This window comes from Hyla sarda, unplaced genomic scaffold (genome assembly GCF_029499605.1).
Source record: "Hyla sarda isolate aHylSar1 unplaced genomic scaffold, aHylSar1.hap1 scaffold_932, whole genome shotgun sequence".
Classification (NCBI taxonomy): Eukaryota; Metazoa; Chordata; class Amphibia; order Anura; family Hylidae; genus Hyla; species Hyla sarda.
In genome coordinates, this window is record NW_026610962.1 from 1 (window position 1) to 19,757 (window position 19,757).

The 19,757-nt window shown below is 46.2% G+C and overlaps 9 non-coding genes across 9 annotated transcripts; all 9 read right to left on the reverse strand.

Annotated features, from left to right (window-relative positions):
* Positions 1-680: 680 nt before the first annotated feature.
* Positions 681-871, reverse strand: LOC130350032 (U2 spliceosomal RNA). Its single transcript, XR_008887241.1, has one exon. It is a non-coding gene; the product is annotated as a U2 spliceosomal RNA (small nuclear RNA).
* Positions 872-2,963: 2,092 nt separating this feature from the next.
* On the reverse strand, positions 2,964-3,154 carry LOC130350044 (U2 spliceosomal RNA). Its single transcript, XR_008887250.1, has one exon. It is a non-coding gene; the product is annotated as a U2 spliceosomal RNA (small nuclear RNA).
* Positions 3,155-5,245: 2,091 nt separating this feature from the next.
* Positions 5,246-5,436, reverse strand: LOC130350056 (U2 spliceosomal RNA). Its single transcript, XR_008887254.1, has one exon. It is a non-coding gene; the product is annotated as a U2 spliceosomal RNA (small nuclear RNA).
* Positions 5,437-7,523: 2,087 nt separating this feature from the next.
* Positions 7,524-7,714, reverse strand: LOC130350009 (U2 spliceosomal RNA). The gene has a single exon (XR_008887220.1). It is a non-coding gene; the product is annotated as a U2 spliceosomal RNA (small nuclear RNA).
* A 2,089-nt stretch (positions 7,715-9,803) lies between these two features.
* Positions 9,804-9,994, reverse strand: LOC130350010 (U2 spliceosomal RNA). The gene has a single exon (XR_008887221.1). It is a non-coding gene; the product is annotated as a U2 spliceosomal RNA (small nuclear RNA).
* Positions 9,995-12,082: 2,088 nt separating this feature from the next.
* On the reverse strand, positions 12,083-12,273 carry LOC130350011 (U2 spliceosomal RNA). Its single transcript, XR_008887222.1, has one exon. It is a non-coding gene; the product is annotated as a U2 spliceosomal RNA (small nuclear RNA).
* Positions 12,274-14,360: 2,087 nt separating this feature from the next.
* On the reverse strand, positions 14,361-14,551 carry LOC130350012 (U2 spliceosomal RNA). The gene has a single exon (XR_008887223.1). It is a non-coding gene; the product is annotated as a U2 spliceosomal RNA (small nuclear RNA).
* Positions 14,552-16,639: 2,088 nt separating this feature from the next.
* On the reverse strand, positions 16,640-16,830 carry LOC130350013 (U2 spliceosomal RNA). The gene has a single exon (XR_008887224.1). It is a non-coding gene; the product is annotated as a U2 spliceosomal RNA (small nuclear RNA).
* A 2,089-nt stretch (positions 16,831-18,919) lies between these two features.
* LOC130350014 (U2 spliceosomal RNA) lies at positions 18,920-19,110 on the reverse strand. The gene has a single exon (XR_008887225.1). It is a non-coding gene; the product is annotated as a U2 spliceosomal RNA (small nuclear RNA).
* Positions 19,111-19,757: the final 647 nt, after the last annotated feature.

Here is a 19,757-nt window from a genome sequence, read left to right on the forward strand (position 1 = left end):
TCTGATGCATCAGGTAGGTGCACAATAGCATAGCCTAACCCTCTGTACTTTGGTCTATATTGATGCGGGACATAGACAGCCAGCTGATGACCAATCCATTAGTGCAATGGATGGCTGGAAGCATTTGTCTTTGCCTTTGCAATACCACAGAAGCAATGCATGGTCAATGTACAGCAATGACACACCTGTGTGAACAGCCAGGAGACCCCCCCCCCCCATGTTATGTTACATAGTTACATAGTTAGTACGGTCGAAAAAAGACATATGTCCATCACGTTCAACCAGGGAATTAAGGGGTAGGGGTGTGGCGCGATATTGGGGAAGGGATGAGATTTTATATTTCTTCATAAGCATTAATCTTATTTTGTCAATTAGGAACATTCAGCACCCACCCGCTATCAAGGCAGCTGCCTATCATGTCATGCCCTACCTGCACAGGTGTGCTGGCTACTCAAATGATCCAATTAAGGAGGCCATTTAGTCAGCAGCAGCAGAAGTCCTGTGCCTGGACGCTCCAACAGGGGCCAGACACAAGCAGAAGCAGAAGCAGCAGAAGCAGCAGCAGCACCACCTTTTGTTTTTTGGCTGCAGCAGCAGCAAGGCCCACAGGGCTGGCTAGCTGGCTAGCCAGCAAGCAGGTAGCAATGAAAGTAGGAATCTTTCTTTTTAACCCTGTAAGGGGGTGGTGCACTGTACCCGAAGATACTGCCATATCGGGTCAATGCATAGGGCGACGGAAGCAAGCTTCGAAATCGGCCCCCGTTCTCAAAAATCCATTTAATATATGGTCCCCAGATAGGGGACGTATCAGATATTAAACTGATAAGAACAGATACTACACTTGATCTTAGCCAAAAGGCCGAGAAGCGATAACCGTGAAAGGGGCGGGCCCAACAAGGTCCCCTTCATGGGCACTATCACTGCTTGCTGTCAGGGAGGCTGCCAGACAATTTTCCATGCACACTCTGGGCTGGGGGGCAGTCAACCACCAGTACACACAGCAGAACCTAAACCCATACCATTATTGCTAAGCAGCAAGACAGGGGCCCATTGCACTCCCACGGGGCCTTTTTAAATGCAATCCATAACCCGGATTTGCCAGGAACCCTTCTTACTCCTCCTACTTGCATGTGACACTGGGCTTAGGATCTGCATAGGAAACACACACACAAGCACACACCTACCTTTGTTGCCTGCAGATGCCTCCTTGGCTGTCCCCAAACGGTATCAAACCAACACCCACGGGAAGCTGTAAGCATAGAGGACATGCCTGCACCCCATTGGACTTACCTGTGTGGGTTAAATCCGGGTTATTTGACAACCTATGGCGGTGATGGTTCTGCTCAGGCAGAGCAGTGCTGATGCTCCTCATAAAGCTGTCGCTGCTGTGAAGGTTCTAGGTGACATCACAAATCCCTATGGTTACATACACAACAAAGCTGGGTTGTTGTTGTTTACACTCTGCAAGGCCTGTGGAAGTGAGTGACATCATAGCACTGTAGTTCTGAGGGTTCTAGATGGATGCAACAATCTCCTGTTGCTTCTATGAAGGCCATAATAGACGACATCACCAAACAGCTCCATAGTCACATACACAGCAAAGGAGAGATGTTGTTTACACCTAGTGATGTCAGTGGTATTGAGTGACATCACAGCACAGTGCTAAGGCTCCTGGGCCTGGACACAGCAGCGGCTGCAATATCTCAACGGAGAATACGTTTATATATATGTGTGTGTGTGCGCGTATATATATATATATATATATATATATATATATATATATATATATATTTCTCCGCCGAAATCACTTTTAAACCCATTTCCACCTTTTTTTCCCTTCTCTTCCTCTTACTTTTTTTTCACGTTTTTTTACGTTTTTCTCCTTTTCGCCTCTTTTCTGGGCGTATTATTCTTCTTTTTCTTCTTTTTTTTCGTCTAATGCATACCCCATCAGTGCAGCAATGCTTATTCAATACCGCCAGCAGATGGAGACACTGGGGGATAATTTTCTAAGGATTTATACTGATTTTTCCTGTCTGAATTTGTCGCACAGAAAGTTGCAGGCCAAATATGTGTGACATTTCTGCGACTTTAGCTTCTAGAGCATTTTTACAACATTATACATAGGTGCTGAATACATAAAAAGCGACTGTTCAGCGACAGACAAGTCGCATCGGCTGAAAGTAGGCCAGAATGTCAGTCCATGTTGGAGCAGGTTTAGATACAGTCTAAAGTATAGATCTCAAAGTCTGTGCACAGAATTTAGCAAGGGCCTCGCACCTTCTGATGCATCAGGTAGGTGCACAATAGCATAGCCTAACCCTCTGTACTTTGGTCTATATTGATGCGGGACATAGACAGCCAGCTGATGACCAATCCATTAGTGCAATGGATGGCTGGAAGCATTTGTCTTTGCCTTTGCAATACCACAGAAGCAATGCATGGTCAATGTACAGCAATGACACACCTGTGTGAACAGCCAGGAGACCCCCCCCCCCCCATGTTATGTTACATAGTTACATAGTTAGTACGGTCGAAAAAAGACATATGTCCATCACGTTCAACCAGGGAATTAAGGGGTAGGGGTGTGGCGCGATATTGGGGAAGGGATGAGATTTTATATTTCTTCATAAGCATTAATCTTATTTTGTCAATTAGGAACATTCAGCACCCACCCGCTATCAAGGCAGCTGCCTATCATGTCATGCCCTACCTGCACAGGTGTGCTGGCTACTCAAATGATCCAATTAAGGAGGCCATTTAGTCAGCAGCAGCAGAAGTCCTGTGCCTGGACGCTCCAACAGGGGCCAGACACAAGCAGAAGCAGAAGCAGCAGAAGCAGCAGCAGCACCACCTTTTGTTTTTTGGCTGCAGCAGCAGCAAGGCCCACAGGGCTGGCTAGCTGGCTAGCCAGCAAGCAGGTAGCAATGAAAGTAGGAATCTTTCTTTTTAACCCTGTAAGGGGGTGGTGCACTGTACCCGAAGATACTGCCATATCGGGTCAATGCATAGGGCGACGGAAGCAAGCTTCGAAATCGGCCCCCGTTCTCAAAAATCCATTTAATATATGGTCCCCAGATAGGGGACGTATCAGATATTAAACTGATAAGAACAGATACTACACTTGATCTTAGCCAAAAGGCCGAGAAGCGATAACCGTGAAAGGGGCGGGCCCAACAAGGTCCCCTTCATGGGCACTATCACTGCTTGCTGTCAGGGAGGCTGCCAGACAATTTTCCATGCACACTCTGGGCTGGGGGGCAGTCAACCACCAGTACACACAGCAGAACCTAAACCCATACCATTATTGCTAAGCAGCAAGACAGGGGCCCATTGCACTCCCACGGGGCCTTTTTAAATGCAATCCATAACCCGGATTTGCCAGGAACCCTTCTTACTCCTCCTACTTGCATGTGACACTGGGCTTAGGATCTGCATAGGAAACACACACACAAGCACACACCTACCTTTGTTGCCTGCAGATGCCTCCTTGGCTGTCCCCAAACGGTATCAAACCAACACCCACGGGAAGCTGTAAGCATAGAGGACATGCCTGCACCCCATTGGACTTACCTGTGTGGGTTAAATCCGGGTTATTTGACAACCTATGGCGGTGATGGTTCTGCTCAGGCAGAGCAGTGCTGATGCTCCTCATAAAGCTGTCGCTGCTGTGAAGGTTCTAGGTGACATCACAAATCCCTATGGTTACATACACAACAAAGCTGGGTTGTTGTTGTTTACACTCTGCAAGGCCTGTGGAAGTGAGTGACATCATAGCACTGTAGTTCTGAGGGTTCTAGATGGATGCAACAATCTCCTGTTGCTTCTATGAAGGCCATAATAGACGACATCACCAAACAGCTCCATAGTCACATACACAGCAAAGGAGAGATGTTGTTTACACCTAGTGATGTCAGTGGTATTGAGTGACATCACAGCACAGTGCTAAGGCTCCTGGGCCTGGACACAGCAGCGGCTGCAATATCTCAACGGAGAATACGTTTATATATATGTGTGTGTGTGCGCGTATATATATATATATATATATATATATATATATATATATATATATATTTCTCCGCCGAAATCACTTTTAAACCCATTTCCACCTTTTTTTCCCTTCTCTTCCTCTTACTTTTTTTTCACGTTTTTTTACGTTTTTCTCCTTTTCGCCTCTTTTCTGGGCGTATTATTCTTCTTTTTCTTCTTTTTTTTCGTCTAATGCATACCCCATCAGTGCAGCAATGCTTATTCAATACCGCCAGCAGATGGAGACACTGGGGGATAATTTTCTAAGGATTTATACTGATTTTTCCTGTCTGAATTTGTCGCACAGAAAGTTGCAGGCCAAATATGTGTGACATTTCTGCGACTTTAGCTTCTAGAGCATTTTTACAACATTATACATAGGTGCTGAATACATAAAAAGCGACTGTTCAGCGACAGACAAGTCGCATCGGCTGAAAGTAGGCCAGAATGTCAGTCCATGTTGGAGCAGGTTTAGATACAGTCTAAAGTATAGATCTCAAAGTCTGTGCACAGAATTTAGCAAGGGCCTCGCACCTTCTGATGCATCAGGTAGGTGCACAATAGCATAGCCTAACCCTCTGTACTTTGGTCTATATTGATGCGGGACATAGACAGCCAGCTGATGACCAATCCATTAGTGCAATGGATGGCTGGAAGCATTTGTCTTTGCCTTTGCAATACCACAGAAGCAATGCATGGTCAATGTACAGCAATGACACACCTGTGTGAACAGCCAGGAGACCCCCCCCCCCCATGTTATGTTACATAGTTACATAGTTAGTACGGTCGAAAAAAGACATATGTCCATCACGTTCAACCAGGGAATTAAGGGGTAGGGGTGTGGCGCGATATTGGGGAAGGGATGAGATTTTATATTTCTTCATAAGCATTAATCTTATTTTGTCAATTAGGAACATTCAGCACCCACCCGCTATCAAGGCAGCTGCCTATCATGTCATGCCCTACCTGCACAGGTGTGCTGGCTACTCAAATGATCCAATTAAGGAGGCCATTTAGTCAGCAGCAGCAGAAGTCCTGTGCCTGGACGCTCCAACAGGGGCCAGACACAAGCAGAAGCAGAAGCAGCAGAAGCAGCAGCAGCACCACCTTTTGTTTTTTGGCTGCAGCAGCAGCAAGGCCCACAGGGCTGGCTAGCTGGCTAGCCAGCAAGCAGGTAGCAATGAAAGTAGGAATCTTTCTTTTTAACCCTGTAAGGGGGTGGTGCACTGTACCCGAAGATACTGCCATATCGGGTCAATGCATAGGGCGACGGAAGCAAGCTTCGAAATCGGCCCCCGTTCTCAAAAATCCATTTAATATATGGTCCCCAGATAGGGGACGTATCAGATATTAAACTGATAAGAACAGATACTACACTTGATCTTAGCCAAAAGGCCGAGAAGCGATAACCGTGAAAGGGGCGGGCCCAACAAGGTCCCCTTCATGGGCACTATCACTGCTTGCTGTCAGGGAGGCTGCCAGACAATTTTCCATGCACACTCTGGGCTGGGGGGCAGTCAACCACCAGTACACACAGCAGAACCTAAACCCATACCATTATTGCTAAGCAGCAAGACAGGGGCCCATTGCACTCCCACGGGGCCTTTTTAAATGCAATCCATAACCCGGATTTGCCAGGAACCCTTCTTACTCCTCCTACTTGCATGTGACACTGGGCTTAGGATCTGCATAGGAAACACACACACAAGCACACACCTACCTTTGTTGCCTGCAGATGCCTCCTTGGCTGTCCCCAAACGGTATCAAACCAACACCCACGGGAAGCTGTAAGCATAGAGGACATGCCTGCACCCCATTGGACTTACCTGTGTGGGTTAAATCCGGGTTATTTGACAACCTATGGCGGTGATGGTTCTGCTCAGGCAGAGCAGTGCTGATGCTCCTCATAAAGCTGTCGCTGCTTTGAAGGTTCTAGGTGACATCACAAATCCCTATGGTTACATACACAACAAAGCTGGGTTGTTGTTGTTTACACTCTGCAAGGCCTGTGGAAGTGAGTGACATCATAGCACTGTAGTTCTGAGGGTTCTAGATGGATGCAACAATCTCCTGTTGCTTCTATGAAGGCCATAATAGACGACATCACCAAACAGCTCCATAGTCACATACACAGCAAAGGAGAGATGTTGTTTACACCTAGTGATGTCAGTGGTATTGAGTGACATCACAGCACAGTGCTAAGGCTCCTGGGCCTGGACACAGCAGCGGCTGCAATATCTCAACGGAGAATACGTTTATATATATGTGTGTGTGTGCGCGTATATATATATATATATATATATATATATATATATATATATATTTCTCCGCCGAAATCACTTTTAAACCCATTTCCACCTTTTTTTCCCTTCTCTTCCTCTTACTTTTTTTTCACGTTTTTTTACGTTTTTCTCCTTTTCGCCTCTTTTCTGGGCGTATTATTCTTCTTTTTCTTCTTTTTTTTCGTCTAATGCATACCCCATCAGTGCAGCAATGCTTATTCAATACCGCCAGCAGATGGAGACACTGGGGGATAATTTTCTAAGGATTTATACTGATTTTTCCTGTCTGAATTTGTCGCACAGAAAGTTGCAGGCCAAATATGTGTGACATTTCTGCGACTTTAGCTTCTAGAGCATTTTTACAACATTATACATAGGTGCTGAATACATAAAAAGCGACTGTTCAGCGACAGACAAGTCGCATCGGCTGAAAGTAGGCCAGAATGTCAGTCCATGTTGGAGCAGGTTTAGATACAGTCTAAAGTATAGATCTCAAAGTCTGTGCACAGAATTTAGCAAGGGCCTCGCACCTTCTGATGCATCAGGTAGGTGCACAATAGCATAGCCTAACCCTCTGTACTTTGGTCTATATTGATGCGGGACATAGACAGCCAGCTGATGACCAATCCATTAGTGCAATGGATGGCTGGAAGCATTTGTCTTTGCCTTTGCAATACCACAGAAGCAATGCATGGTCAATGTACAGCAATGACACACCTGTGTGAACAGCCAGGAGACCCCCCCCCCCCATGTTATGTTACATAGTTACATAGTTAGTACGGTCGAAAAAAGACATATGTCCATCACGTTCAACCAGGGAATTAAGGGGTAGGGGTGTGGCGCGATATTGGGGAAGGGATGAGATTTTATATTTCTTCATAAGCATTAATCTTATTTTGTCAATTAGGAACATTCAGCACCCACCCGCTATCAAGGCAGCTGCCTATCATGTCATGCCCTACCTGCACAGGTGTGCTGGCTACTCAAATGATCCAATTAAGGAGGCCATTTAGTCAGCAGCAGCAGAAGTCCTGTGCCTGGACGCTCCAACAGGGGCCAGACACAAGCAGAAGCAGAAGCAGCAGAAGCAGCAGCAGCACCACCTTTTGTTTTTTGGCTGCAGCAGCAGCAAGGCCCACAGGGCTGGCTAGCTGGCTAGCCAGCAAGCAGGTAGCAATGAAAGTAGGAATCTTTCTTTTTAACCCTGTAAGGGGGTGGTGCACTGTACCCGAAGATACTGCCATATCGGGTCAATGCATAGGGCGACGGAAGCAAGCTTCGAAATCGGCCCCCGTTCTCAAAAATCCATTTAATATATGGTCCCCAGATAGGGGACGTATCAGATATTAAACTGATAAGAACAGATACTACACTTGATCTTAGCCAAAAGGCCGAGAAGCGATAACCGTGAAAGGGGCGGGCCCAACAAGGTCCCCTTCATGGGCACTATCACTGCTTGCTGTCAGGGAGGCTGCCAGACAATTTTCCATGCACACTCTGGGCTGGGGGGCAGTCAACCACCAGTACACACAGCAGAACCTAAACCCATACCATTATTGCTAAGCAGCAAGACAGGGGCCCATTGCACTCCCACGGGGCCTTTTTAAATGCAATCCATAACCCGGATTTGCCAGGAACCCTTCTTACTCCTCCTACTTGCATGTGACACTGGGCTTAGGATCTGCATAGGAAACACACACACAAGCACACACCTACCTTTGTTGCCTGCAGATGCCTCCTTGGCTGTCCCCAAACGGTATCAAACCAACACCCACGGGAAGCTGTAAGCATAGAGGACATGCCTGCACCCCATTGGACTTACCTGTGTGGGTTAAATCCGGGTTATTTGACAACCTATGGCGGTGATGGTTCTGCTCAGGCAGAGCAGTGCTGATGCTCCTCATAAAGCTGTCGCTGCTGTGAAGGTTCTAGGTGACATCACAAATCCCTATGGTTACATACACAACAAAGCTGGGTTGTTGTTGTTTACACTCTGCAAGGCCTGTGGAAGTGAGTGACATCATAGCACTGTAGTTCTGAGGGTTCTAGATGGATGCAACAATCTCCTGTTGCTTCTATGAAGGCCATAATAGACGACATCACCAAACAGCTCCATAGTCACATACACAGCAAAGGAGAGATGTTGTTTACACCTAGTGATGTCAGTGGTATTGAGTGACATCACAGCACAGTGCTAAGGCTCCTGGGCCTGGACACAGCAGCGGCTGCAATATCTCAACGGAGAATACGTTTATATATATGTGTGTGTGTGCGCGTATATATATATATATATATATATATATATATATATATATATATATTTCTCCGCCGAAATCACTTTTAAACCCATTTCCACCTTTTTTTCCCTTCTCTTCCTCTTACTTTTTTTTCACGTTTTTTTACGTTTTTCTCCTTTTCGCCTCTTTTCTGGGCGTATTATTCTTCTTTTTCTTCTTTTTTTTCGTCTAATGCATACCCCATCAGTGCAGCAATGCTTATTCAATACCGCCAGCAGATGGAGACACTGGGGGATAATTTTCTAAGGATTTATACTGATTTTTCCTGTCTGAATTTGTCGCACAGAAAGTTGCAGGCCAAATATGTGTGACATTTCTGCGACTTTAGCTTCTAGAGCATTTTTACAACATTATACATAGGTGCTGAATACATAAAAAGCGACTGTTCAGCGACAGACAAGTCGCATCGGCTGAAAGTAGGCCAGAATGTCAGTCCATGTTGGAGCAGGTTTAGATACAGTCTAAAGTATAGATCTCAAAGTCTGTGCACAGAATTTAGCAAGGGCCTCGCACCTTCTGATGCATCAGGTAGGTGCACAATAGCATAGCCTAACCCTCTGTACTTTGGTCTATATTGATGCGGGACATAGACAGCCAGCTGATGACCAATCCATTAGTGCAATGGATGGCTGGAAGCATTTGTCTTTGCCTTTGCAATACCACAGAAGCAATGCATGGTCAATGTACAGCAATGACACACCTGTGTGAACAGCCAGGAGACCCCCCCCCCCCATGTTATGTTACATAGTTACATAGTTAGTACGGTCGAAAAAAGACATATGTCCATCACGTTCAACCAGGGAATTAAGGGGTAGGGGTGTGGCGCGATATTGGGGAAGGGATGAGATTTTATATTTCTTCATAAGCATTAATCTTATTTTGTCAATTAGGAACATTCAGCACCCACCCGCTATCAAGGCAGCTGCCTATCATGTCATGCCCTACCTGCACAGGTGTGCTGGCTACTCAAATGATCCAATTAAGGAGGCCATTTAGTCAGCAGCAGCAGAAGTCCTGTGCCTGGACGCTCCAACAGGGGCCAGACACAAGCAGAAGCAGAAGCAGCAGAAGCAGCAGCAGCACCACCTTTTGTTTTTTGGCTGCAGCAGCAGCAAGGCCCACAGGGCTGGCTAGCTGGCTAGCCAGCAAGCAGGTAGCAATGAAAGTAGGAATCTTTCTTTTTAACCCTGTAAGGGGGTGGTGCACTGTACCCGAAGATACTGCCATATCGGGTCAATGCATAGGGCGACGGAAGCAAGCTTCGAAATCGGCCCCCGTTCTCAAAAATCCATTTAATATATGGTCCCCAGATAGGGGACGTATCAGATATTAAACTGATAAGAACAGATACTACACTTGATCTTAGCCAAAAGGCCGAGAAGCGATAACCGTGAAAGGGGCGGGCCCAACAAGGTCCCCTTCATGGGCACTATCACTGCTTGCTGTCAGGGAGGCTGCCAGACAATTTTCCATGCACACTCTGGGCTGGGGGGCAGTCAACCACCAGTACACACAGCAGAACCTAAACCCATACCATTATTGCTAAGCAGCAAGACAGGGGCCCATTGCACTCCCACGGGGCCTTTTTAAATGCAATCCATAACCCGGATTTGCCAGGAACCCTTCTTACTCCTCCTACTTGCATGTGACACTGGGCTTAGGATCTGCATAGGAAACACACACACAAGCACACACCTACCTTTGTTGCCTGCAGATGCCTCCTTGGCTGTCCCCAAACGGTATCAAACCAACACCCACGGGAAGCTGTAAGCATAGAGGACATGCCTGCACCCCATTGGACTTACCTGTGTGGGTTAAATCCGGGTTATTTGACAACCTATGGCGGTGATGGTTCTGCTCAGGCAGAGCAGTGCTGATGCTCCTCATAAAGCTGTCGCTGCTGTGAAGGTTCTAGGTGACATCACAAATCCCTATGGTTACATACACAACAAAGCTGGGTTGTTGTTGTTTACACTCTGCAAGGCCTGTGGAAGTGAGTGACATCATAGCACTGTAGTTCTGAGGGTTCTAGATGGATGCAACAATCTCCTGTTGCTTCTATGAAGGCCATAATAGACGACATCACCAAACAGCTCCATAGTCACATACACAGCAAAGGAGAGATGTTGTTTACACCTAGTGATGTCAGTGGTATTGAGTGACATCACAGCACAGTGCTAAGGCTCCTGGGCCTGGACACAGCAGCGGCTGCAATATCTCAACGGAGAATACGTTTATATATATGTGTGTGTGTGCGCGTATATATATATATATATATATATATATATATATATATATATATATTTCTCCGCCGAAATCACTTTTAAACCCATTTCCACCTTTTTTTCCCTTCTCTTCCTCTTACTTTTTTTTCACGTTTTTTTACGTTTTTCTCCTTTTCGCCTCTTTTCTGGGCGTATTATTCTTCTTTTTCTTCTTTTTTTTCGTCTAATGCATACCCCATCAGTGCAGCAATGCTTATTCAATACCGCCAGCAGATGGAGACACTGGGGGATAATTTTCTAAGGATTTATACTGATTTTTCCTGTCTGAATTTGTCGCACAGAAAGTTGCAGGCCAAATATGTGTGACATTTCTGCGACTTTAGCTTCTAGAGCATTTTTACAACATTATACATAGGTGCTGAATACATAAAAAGCGACTGTTCAGCGACAGACAAGTCGCATCGGCTGAAAGTAGGCCAGAATGTCAGTCCATGTTGGAGCAGGTTTAGATACAGTCTAAAGTATAGATCTCAAAGTCTGTGCACAGAATTTAGCAAGGGCCTCGCACCTTCTGATGCATCAGGTAGGTGCACAATAGCATAGCCTAACCCTCTGTACTTTGGTCTATATTGATGCGGGACATAGACAGCCAGCTGATGACCAATCCATTAGTGCAATGGATGGCTGGAAGCATTTGTCTTTGCCTTTGCAATACCACAGAAGCAATGCATGGTCAATGTACAGCAATGACACACCTGTGTGAACAGCCAGGAGACCCCCCCCCCCATGTTATGTTACATAGTTACATAGTTAGTACGGTCGAAAAAAGACATATGTCCATCACGTTCAACCAGGGAATTAAGGGGTAGGGGTGTGGCGCGATATTGGGGAAGGGATGAGATTTTATATTTCTTCATAAGCATTAATCTTATTTTGTCAATTAGGAACATTCAGCACCCACCCGCTATCAAGGCAGCTGCCTATCATGTCATGCCCTACCTGCACAGGTGTGCTGGCTACTCAAATGATCCAATTAAGGAGGCCATTTAGTCAGCAGCAGCAGAAGTCCTGTGCCTGGACGCTCCAACAGGGGCCAGACACAAGCAGAAGCAGAAGCAGCAGAAGCAGCAGCAGCACCACCTTTTGTTTTTTGGCTGCAGCAGCAGCAAGGCCCACAGGGCTGGCTAGCTGGCTAGCCAGCAAGCAGGTAGCAATGAAAGTAGGAATCTTTCTTTTTAACCCTGTAAGGGGGTGGTGCACTGTACCCGAAGATACTGCCATATCGGGTCAATGCATAGGGCGACGGAAGCAAGCTTCGAAATCGGCCCCCGTTCTCAAAAATCCATTTAATATATGGTCCCCAGATAGGGGACGTATCAGATATTAAACTGATAAGAACAGATACTACACTTGATCTTAGCCAAAAGGCCGAGAAGCGATAACCGTGAAAGGGGCGGGCCCAACAAGGTCCCCTTCATGGGCACTATCACTGCTTGCTGTCAGGGAGGCTGCCAGACAATTTTCCATGCACACTCTGGGCTGGGGGGCAGTCAACCACCAGTACACACAGCAGAACCTAAACCCATACCATTATTGCTAAGCAGCAAGACAGGGGCCCATTGCACTCCCACGGGGCCTTTTTAAATGCAATCCATAACCCGGATTTGCCAGGAACCCTTCTTACTCCTCCTACTTGCATGTGACACTGGGCTTAGGATCTGCATAGGAAACACACACACAAGCACACACCTACCTTTGTTGCCTGCAGATGCCTCCTTGGCTGTCCCCAAACGGTATCAAACCAACACCCACGGGAAGCTGTAAGCATAGAGGACATGCCTGCACCCCATTGGACTTACCTGTGTGGGTTAAATCCGGGTTATTTGACAACCTATGGCGGTGATGGTTCTGCTCAGGCAGAGCAGTGCTGATGCTCCTCATAAAGCTGTCGCTGCTGTGAAGGTTCTAGGTGACATCACAAATCCCTATGGTTACATACACAACAAAGCTGGGTTGTTGTTGTTTACACTCTGCAAGGCCTGTGGAAGTGAGTGACATCATAGCACTGTAGTTCTGAGGGTTCTAGATGGATGCAACAATCTCCTGTTGCTTCTATGAAGGCCATAATAGACGACATCACCAAACAGCTCCATAGTCACATACACAGCAAAGGAGAGATGTTGTTTACACCTAGTGATGTCAGTGGTATTGAGTGACATCACAGCACAGTGCTAAGGCTCCTGGGCCTGGACACAGCAGCGGCTGCAATATCTCAACGGAGAATACGTTTATATATATGTGTGTGTGTGCGCGTATATATATATATATATATATATATATATATATATATATATATTTCTCCGCCGAAATCACTTTTAAACCCATTTCCACCTTTTTTTCCCTTCTCTTCCTCTTACTTTTTTTTCACGTTTTTTTACGTTTTTCTCCTTTTCGCCTCTTTTCTGGGCGTATTATTCTTCTTTTTCTTCTTTTTTTTCGTCTAATGCATACCCCATCAGTGCAGCAATGCTTATTCAATACCGCCAGCAGATGGAGACACTGGGGGATAATTTTCTAAGGATTTATACTGATTTTTCCTGTCTGAATTTGTCGCACAGAAAGTTGCAGGCCAAATATGTGTGACATTTCTGCGACTTTAGCTTCTAGAGCATTTTTACAACATTATACATAGGTGCTGAATACATAAAAAGCGACTGTTCAGCGACAGACAAGTCGCATCGGCTGAAAGTAGGCCAGAATGTCAGTCCATGTTGGAGCAGGTTTAGATACAGTCTAAAGTATAGATCTCAAAGTCTGTGCACAGAATTTAGCAAGGGCCTCGCACCTTCTGATGCATCAGGTAGGTGCACAATAGCATAGCCTAACCCTCTGTACTTTGGTCTATATTGATGCGGGACATAGACAGCCAGCTGATGACCAATCCATTAGTGCAATGGATGGCTGGAAGCATTTGTCTTTGCCTTTGCAATACCACAGAAGCAATGCATGGTCAATGTACAGCAATGACACACCTGTGTGAACAGCCAGGAGACCCCCCCCCCCCATGTTATGTTACATAGTTACATAGTTAGTACGGTCGAAAAAAGACATATGTCCATCACGTTCAACCAGGGAATTAAGGGGTAGGGGTGTGGCGCGATATTGGGGAAGGGATGAGATTTTATATTTCTTCATAAGCATTAATCTTATTTTGTCAATTAGGAACATTCAGCACCCACCCGCTATCAAGGCAGCTGCCTATCATGTCATGCCCTACCTGCACAGGTGTGCTGGCTACTCAAATGATCCAATTAAGGAGGCCATTTAGTCAGCAGCAGCAGAAGTCCTGTGCCTGGACGCTCCAACAGGGGCCAGACACAAGCAGAAGCAGAAGCAGCAGAAGCAGCAGCAGCACCACCTTTTGTTTTTTGGCTGCAGCAGCAGCAAGGCCCACAGGGCTGGCTAGCTGGCTAGCCAGCAAGCAGGTAGCAATGAAAGTAGGAATCTTTCTTTTTAACCCTGTAAGGGGGTGGTGCACTGTACCCGAAGATACTGCCATATCGGGTCAATGCATAGGGCGACGGAAGCAAGCTTCGAAATCGGCCCCCGTTCTCAAAAATCCATTTAATATATGGTCCCCAGATAGGGGACGTATCAGATATTAAACTGATAAGAACAGATACTACACTTGATCTTAGCCAAAAGGCCGAGAAGCGATAACCGTGAAAGGGGCGGGCCCAACAAGGTCCCCTTCATGGGCACTATCACTGCTTGCTGTCAGGGAGGCTGCCAGACAATTTTCCATGCACACTCTGGGCTGGGGGGCAGTCAACCACCAGTACACACAGCAGAACCTAAACCCATACCATTATTGCTAAGCAGCAAGACAGGGGCCCATTGCACTCCCACGGGGCCTTTTTAAATGCAATCCATAACCCGGATTTGCCAGGAACCCTTCTTACTCCTCCTACTTGCATGTGACACTGGGCTTAGGATCTGCATAGGAAACACACACACAAGCACACACCTACCTTTGTTGCCTGCAGATGCCTCCTTGGCTGTCCCCAAACGGTATCAAACCAACACCCACGGGAAGCTGTAAGCATAGAGGACATGCCTGCACCCCATTGGACTTACCTGTGTGGGTTAAATCCGGGTTATTTGACAACCTATGGCGGTGATGGTTCTGCTCAGGCAGAGCAGTGCTGATGCTCCTCATAAAGCTGTCGCTGCTGTGAAGGTTCTAGGTGACATCACAAATCCCTATGGTTACATACACAACAAAGCTGGGTTGTTGTTGTTTACACTCTGCAAGGCCTGTGGAAGTGAGTGACATCATAGCACTGTAGTTCTGAGGGTTCTAGATGGATGCAACAATCTCCTGTTGCTTCTATGAAGGCCATAATAGACGACATCACCAAACAGCTCCATAGTCACATACACAGCAAAGGAGAGATGTTGTTTACACCTAGTGATGTCAGTGGTATTGAGTGACATCACAGCACAGTGCTAAGGCTCCTGGGCCTGGACACAGCAGCGGCTGCAATATCTCAACGGAGAATACGTTTATATATATGTGTGTGTGTGCGCGTATATATATATATATATATATATATATATATATATATATATATATTTCTCCGCCGAAATCACTTTTAAACCCATTTCCACCTTTTTTTCCCTTCTCTTCCTCTTACTTTTTTTTCACGTTTTTTTACGTTTTTCTCCTTTTCGCCTCTTTTCTGGGCGTATTATTCTTCTTTTTCTTCTTTTTTTTCGTCTAATGCATACCCCATCAGTGCAGCAATGCTTATTCAATACCGCCAGCAGATGGAGACACTGGGGGATAATTTTCTAAGGATTTATACTGATTTTTCCTGTCTGAATTTGTCGCACAGAAAGTTGCAGGCCAAATATGTGTGACATTTCTGCGACTTTAGCTTCTAGAGCATTTTTACAACATTATACATAGGTGCTGAATACATAAAAAGCGACTGTTCAGCGACAGACAAGTCGCATCGGCTGAAAGTAGGCCAGAATGTCAGTCCATGTTGGAGCAGGTTTAGATACAGTCTAAAGTATAGATCTCAAAGTCTGTGCACAGAATTTAGCAAGGGCCTCGCACCTTCTGATGCATCAGGTAGGTGCACAATAGCATAGCCTAACCCTCTGTACTTTGGTCTATATTGATGCGGGACATAGACAGCCAGCTGATGACCAATCCATTAGTGCAATGGATGGCTGGAAGCATTTGTCTTTGCCTTTGCAATACCACAGAAGCAATGCATGGTCAATGTACAGCAATGACACACCTGTGTGAACAGCCAGGAGACCCCCCCCCCCATGTTATGTTACATAGTTACATAGTTAGTACGGTCGAAAAAAGACATATGTCCATCACGTTCAACCAGGGAATTAAGGGGTAGGGGTGTGGCGCGATATTGGGGAAGGGATGAGATTTTATATTTCTTCATAAGCATTAATCTTATTTTGTCAATTAGGAACATTCAGCACCCACCCGCTATCAAGGCAGCTGCCTATCATGTCATGCCCTACCTGCACAGGTGTGCTGGCTACTCAAATGATCCAATTAAGGAGGCCATTTAGTCAGCAGCAGCAGAAGTCCTGTGCCTGGACGCTCCAACAGGGGCCAGACACAAGCAGAAGCAGAAGCAGCAGAAGCAGCAGCAGCACCACCTTTTGTTTTTTGGCTGCAGCAGCAGCAAGGCCCACAGGGCTGGCTAGCTGGCTAGCCAGCAAGCAGGTAGCAATGAAAGTAGGAATCTTTCTTTTTAACCCTGTAAGGGGGTGGTGCACTGTACCCGAAGATACTGCCATATCGGGTCAATGCATAGGGCGACGGAAGCAAGCTTCGAAATCGGCCCCCGTTCTCAAAAATCCATTTAATATATGGTCCCCAGATAGGGGACGTATCAGATATTAAACTGATAAGAACAGATACTACACTTGATCTTAGCCAAAAGGCCGAGAAGCGATAACCGTGAAAGGGGCGGGCCCAACAAGGTCCCCTTCATGGGCACTATCACTGCTTGCTGTCAGGGAGGCTGCCAGACAATTTTCCATGCACACTCTGGGCTGGGGGGCAGTCAACCACCAGTACACACAGCAGAACCTAAACCCATACCATTATTGCTAAGCAGCAAGACAGGGGCCCATTGCACTCCCACGGGGCCTTTTTAAATGCAATCCATAACCCGGATTTGCCAGGAACCCTTCTTACTCCTCCTACTTGCATGTGACACTGGGCTTAGGATCTGCATAGGAAACACACACACAAGCACACACCTACCTTTGTTGCCTGCAGATGCCTCCTTGGCTGTCCCCAAACGGTATCAAACCAACACCCACGGGAAGCTGTAAGCATAGAGGACATGCCTGCACCCCATTGGACTTACCTGTGTGGGTTAAATCCGGGTTATTTGACAACCTATGGCGGTGATGGTTCTGCTCAGGCAGAGCAGTGCTGATGCTCCTCATAAAGCTGTCGCTGCTGTGAAGGTTCTAGGTGACATCACAAATCCCTATGGTTACATACACAACAAAGCTGGGTTGTTGTTGTTTACACTCTGCAAGGCCTGTGGAAGTGAGTGACATCATAGCACTGTAGTTCTGAGGGTTCTAGATGGATGCAACAATCTCCTGTTGCTTCTATGAAGGCCATAATAGACGACATCACCAAACAGCTCCATAGTCACATACACAGCAAAGGAGAGATGTTGTTTACACCTAGTGATGTCAGTGGTATTGAGTGACATCACAGCACAGTGCTAAGGCTCCTGGGCCTGGACACAGCAGCGGCTGCAATATCTCAACGGAGAATACGTTTATATATATGTGTGTGTGTGCGCGTATATATATATATATATATATATATATATATATATATATATATATTTCTCCGCCGAAATCACTTTTAAACCCATTTCCACCTTTTTTTCCCTTCTCTTCCTCTTACTTTTTTTTCACGTTTTTTTACGTTTTTCTCCTTTTCGCCTCTTTTCTGGGCGTATTATTCTTCTTTTTCTTCTTTTTTTTCGTCTAATGCATACCCCATCAGTGCAGCAATGCTTATTCAATACCGCCAGCAGATGGAGACACTGGGGGATAATTTTCTAAGGATTTATACTGATTTTTCCTGTCTGAATTTGTCGCACAGAAAGTTGCAGGCCAAATATGTGTGACATTTCTGCGACTTTAGCTTCTAGAGCATTTTTACAACATTATACATAGGTGCTGAATACATAAAAAGCGACTGTTCAGCGACAGACAAGTCGCATCGGCTGAAAGTAGGCCAGAATGTCAGTCCATGTTGGAGCAGGTTTAGATACAGTCTAAAGTATAGATCTCAAAGTCTGTGCACAGAATTTAGCAAGGGCCTCGCACCTTCTGATGCATCAGGTAGGTGCACAATAGCATAGCCTAACCCTCTGTACTTTGGTCTATATTGATGCGGGACATAGACAGCCAGCTGATGACCAATCCATTAGTGCAATGGATGGCTGGAAGCATTTGTCTTTGCCTTTGCAATACCACAGAAGCAATGCATGGTCAATGTACAGCAATGACACACCTGTGTGAACAGCCAGGAGACCCCCCCCCCCCATGTTATGTTACATAGTTACATAGTTAGTACGGTCGAAAAAAGACATATGTCCATCACGTTCAACCAGGGAATTAAGGGGTAGGGGTGTGGCGCGATATTGGGGAAGGGATGAGATTTTATATTTCTTCATAAGCATTAATCTTATTTTGTCAATTAGGAACATTCAGCACCCACCCGCTATCAAGGCAGCTGCCTATCATGTCATGCCCTACCTGCACAGGTGTGCTGGCTACTCAAATGATCCAATTAAGGAGGCCATTTAGTCAGCAGCAGCAGAAGTCCTGTGCCTGGACGCTCCAACAGGGGCCAGACACAAGCAGAAGCAGAAGCAGCAGAAGCAGCAGCAGCACCACCTTTTGTTTTTTGGCTGCAGCAGCAGCAAGGCCCACAGGGCTGGCTAGCTGGCTAGCCAGCAAGCAGGTAGCAATGAAAGTAGGAATCTTTCTTTTTAACCCTGTAAGGGGGTGGTGCACTGTACCCGAAGATACTGCCATATCGGGTCAATGCATAGGGCGACGGAAGCAAGCTTCGAAATCGGCCCCCGTTCTCAAAAATCCATTTAATATATGGTCCCCAGATAGGGGACGTATCAGATATTAAACTGATAAGAACAGATACTACACTTGATCTTAGCCAAAAGGCCGAGAAGCGATAACCGTGAAAGGGGCGGGCCCAACAAGGTCCCCTTCATGGGCACTATCACTGCTTGCTGTCAGGGAGGCTGCCAGACAATTTTCCATGCACACTCTGGGCTGGGGGGCAGTCAACCACCAGTACACACAGCAGAACCTAAACCCATACCATTATTGCTAAGCAGCAAGACAGGGGCCCATTGCACTCCCACGGGGCCTTTTTAAATGCAATCCATAACCCGGATTTGCCAGGAACCCTTCTTACTCCTCCTACTTGCATGTGACACTGGGCTTAGGATCTGCATAGGAAACACACACACAAGCACACACCTACCTTTGTTGCCTGCAGATGCCTCCTTGGCTGTCCCCAAACGGTATCAAACCAACACCCACGGGAAGCTGTAAGCATAGAGGACATGCCTGCACCCCATTGGACTTACCTGTGTGGGTTAAATCCGGGTTATTTGACAACCTATGGCGGTGATGGTTCTGCTCAGGCAGAGCAGTGCTGATGCTCCTCATAAAGCTGTCGCTGCTGTGAAGGTTCTAGGTGACATCACAAATCCCTATGGTTACATACACAACAAAGCTGGGTTGTTGTTGTTTACACTCTGCAAGGCCTGTGGAAGTGAGTGACATCATAGCACTGTAGTTCTGAGGGTTCTAGA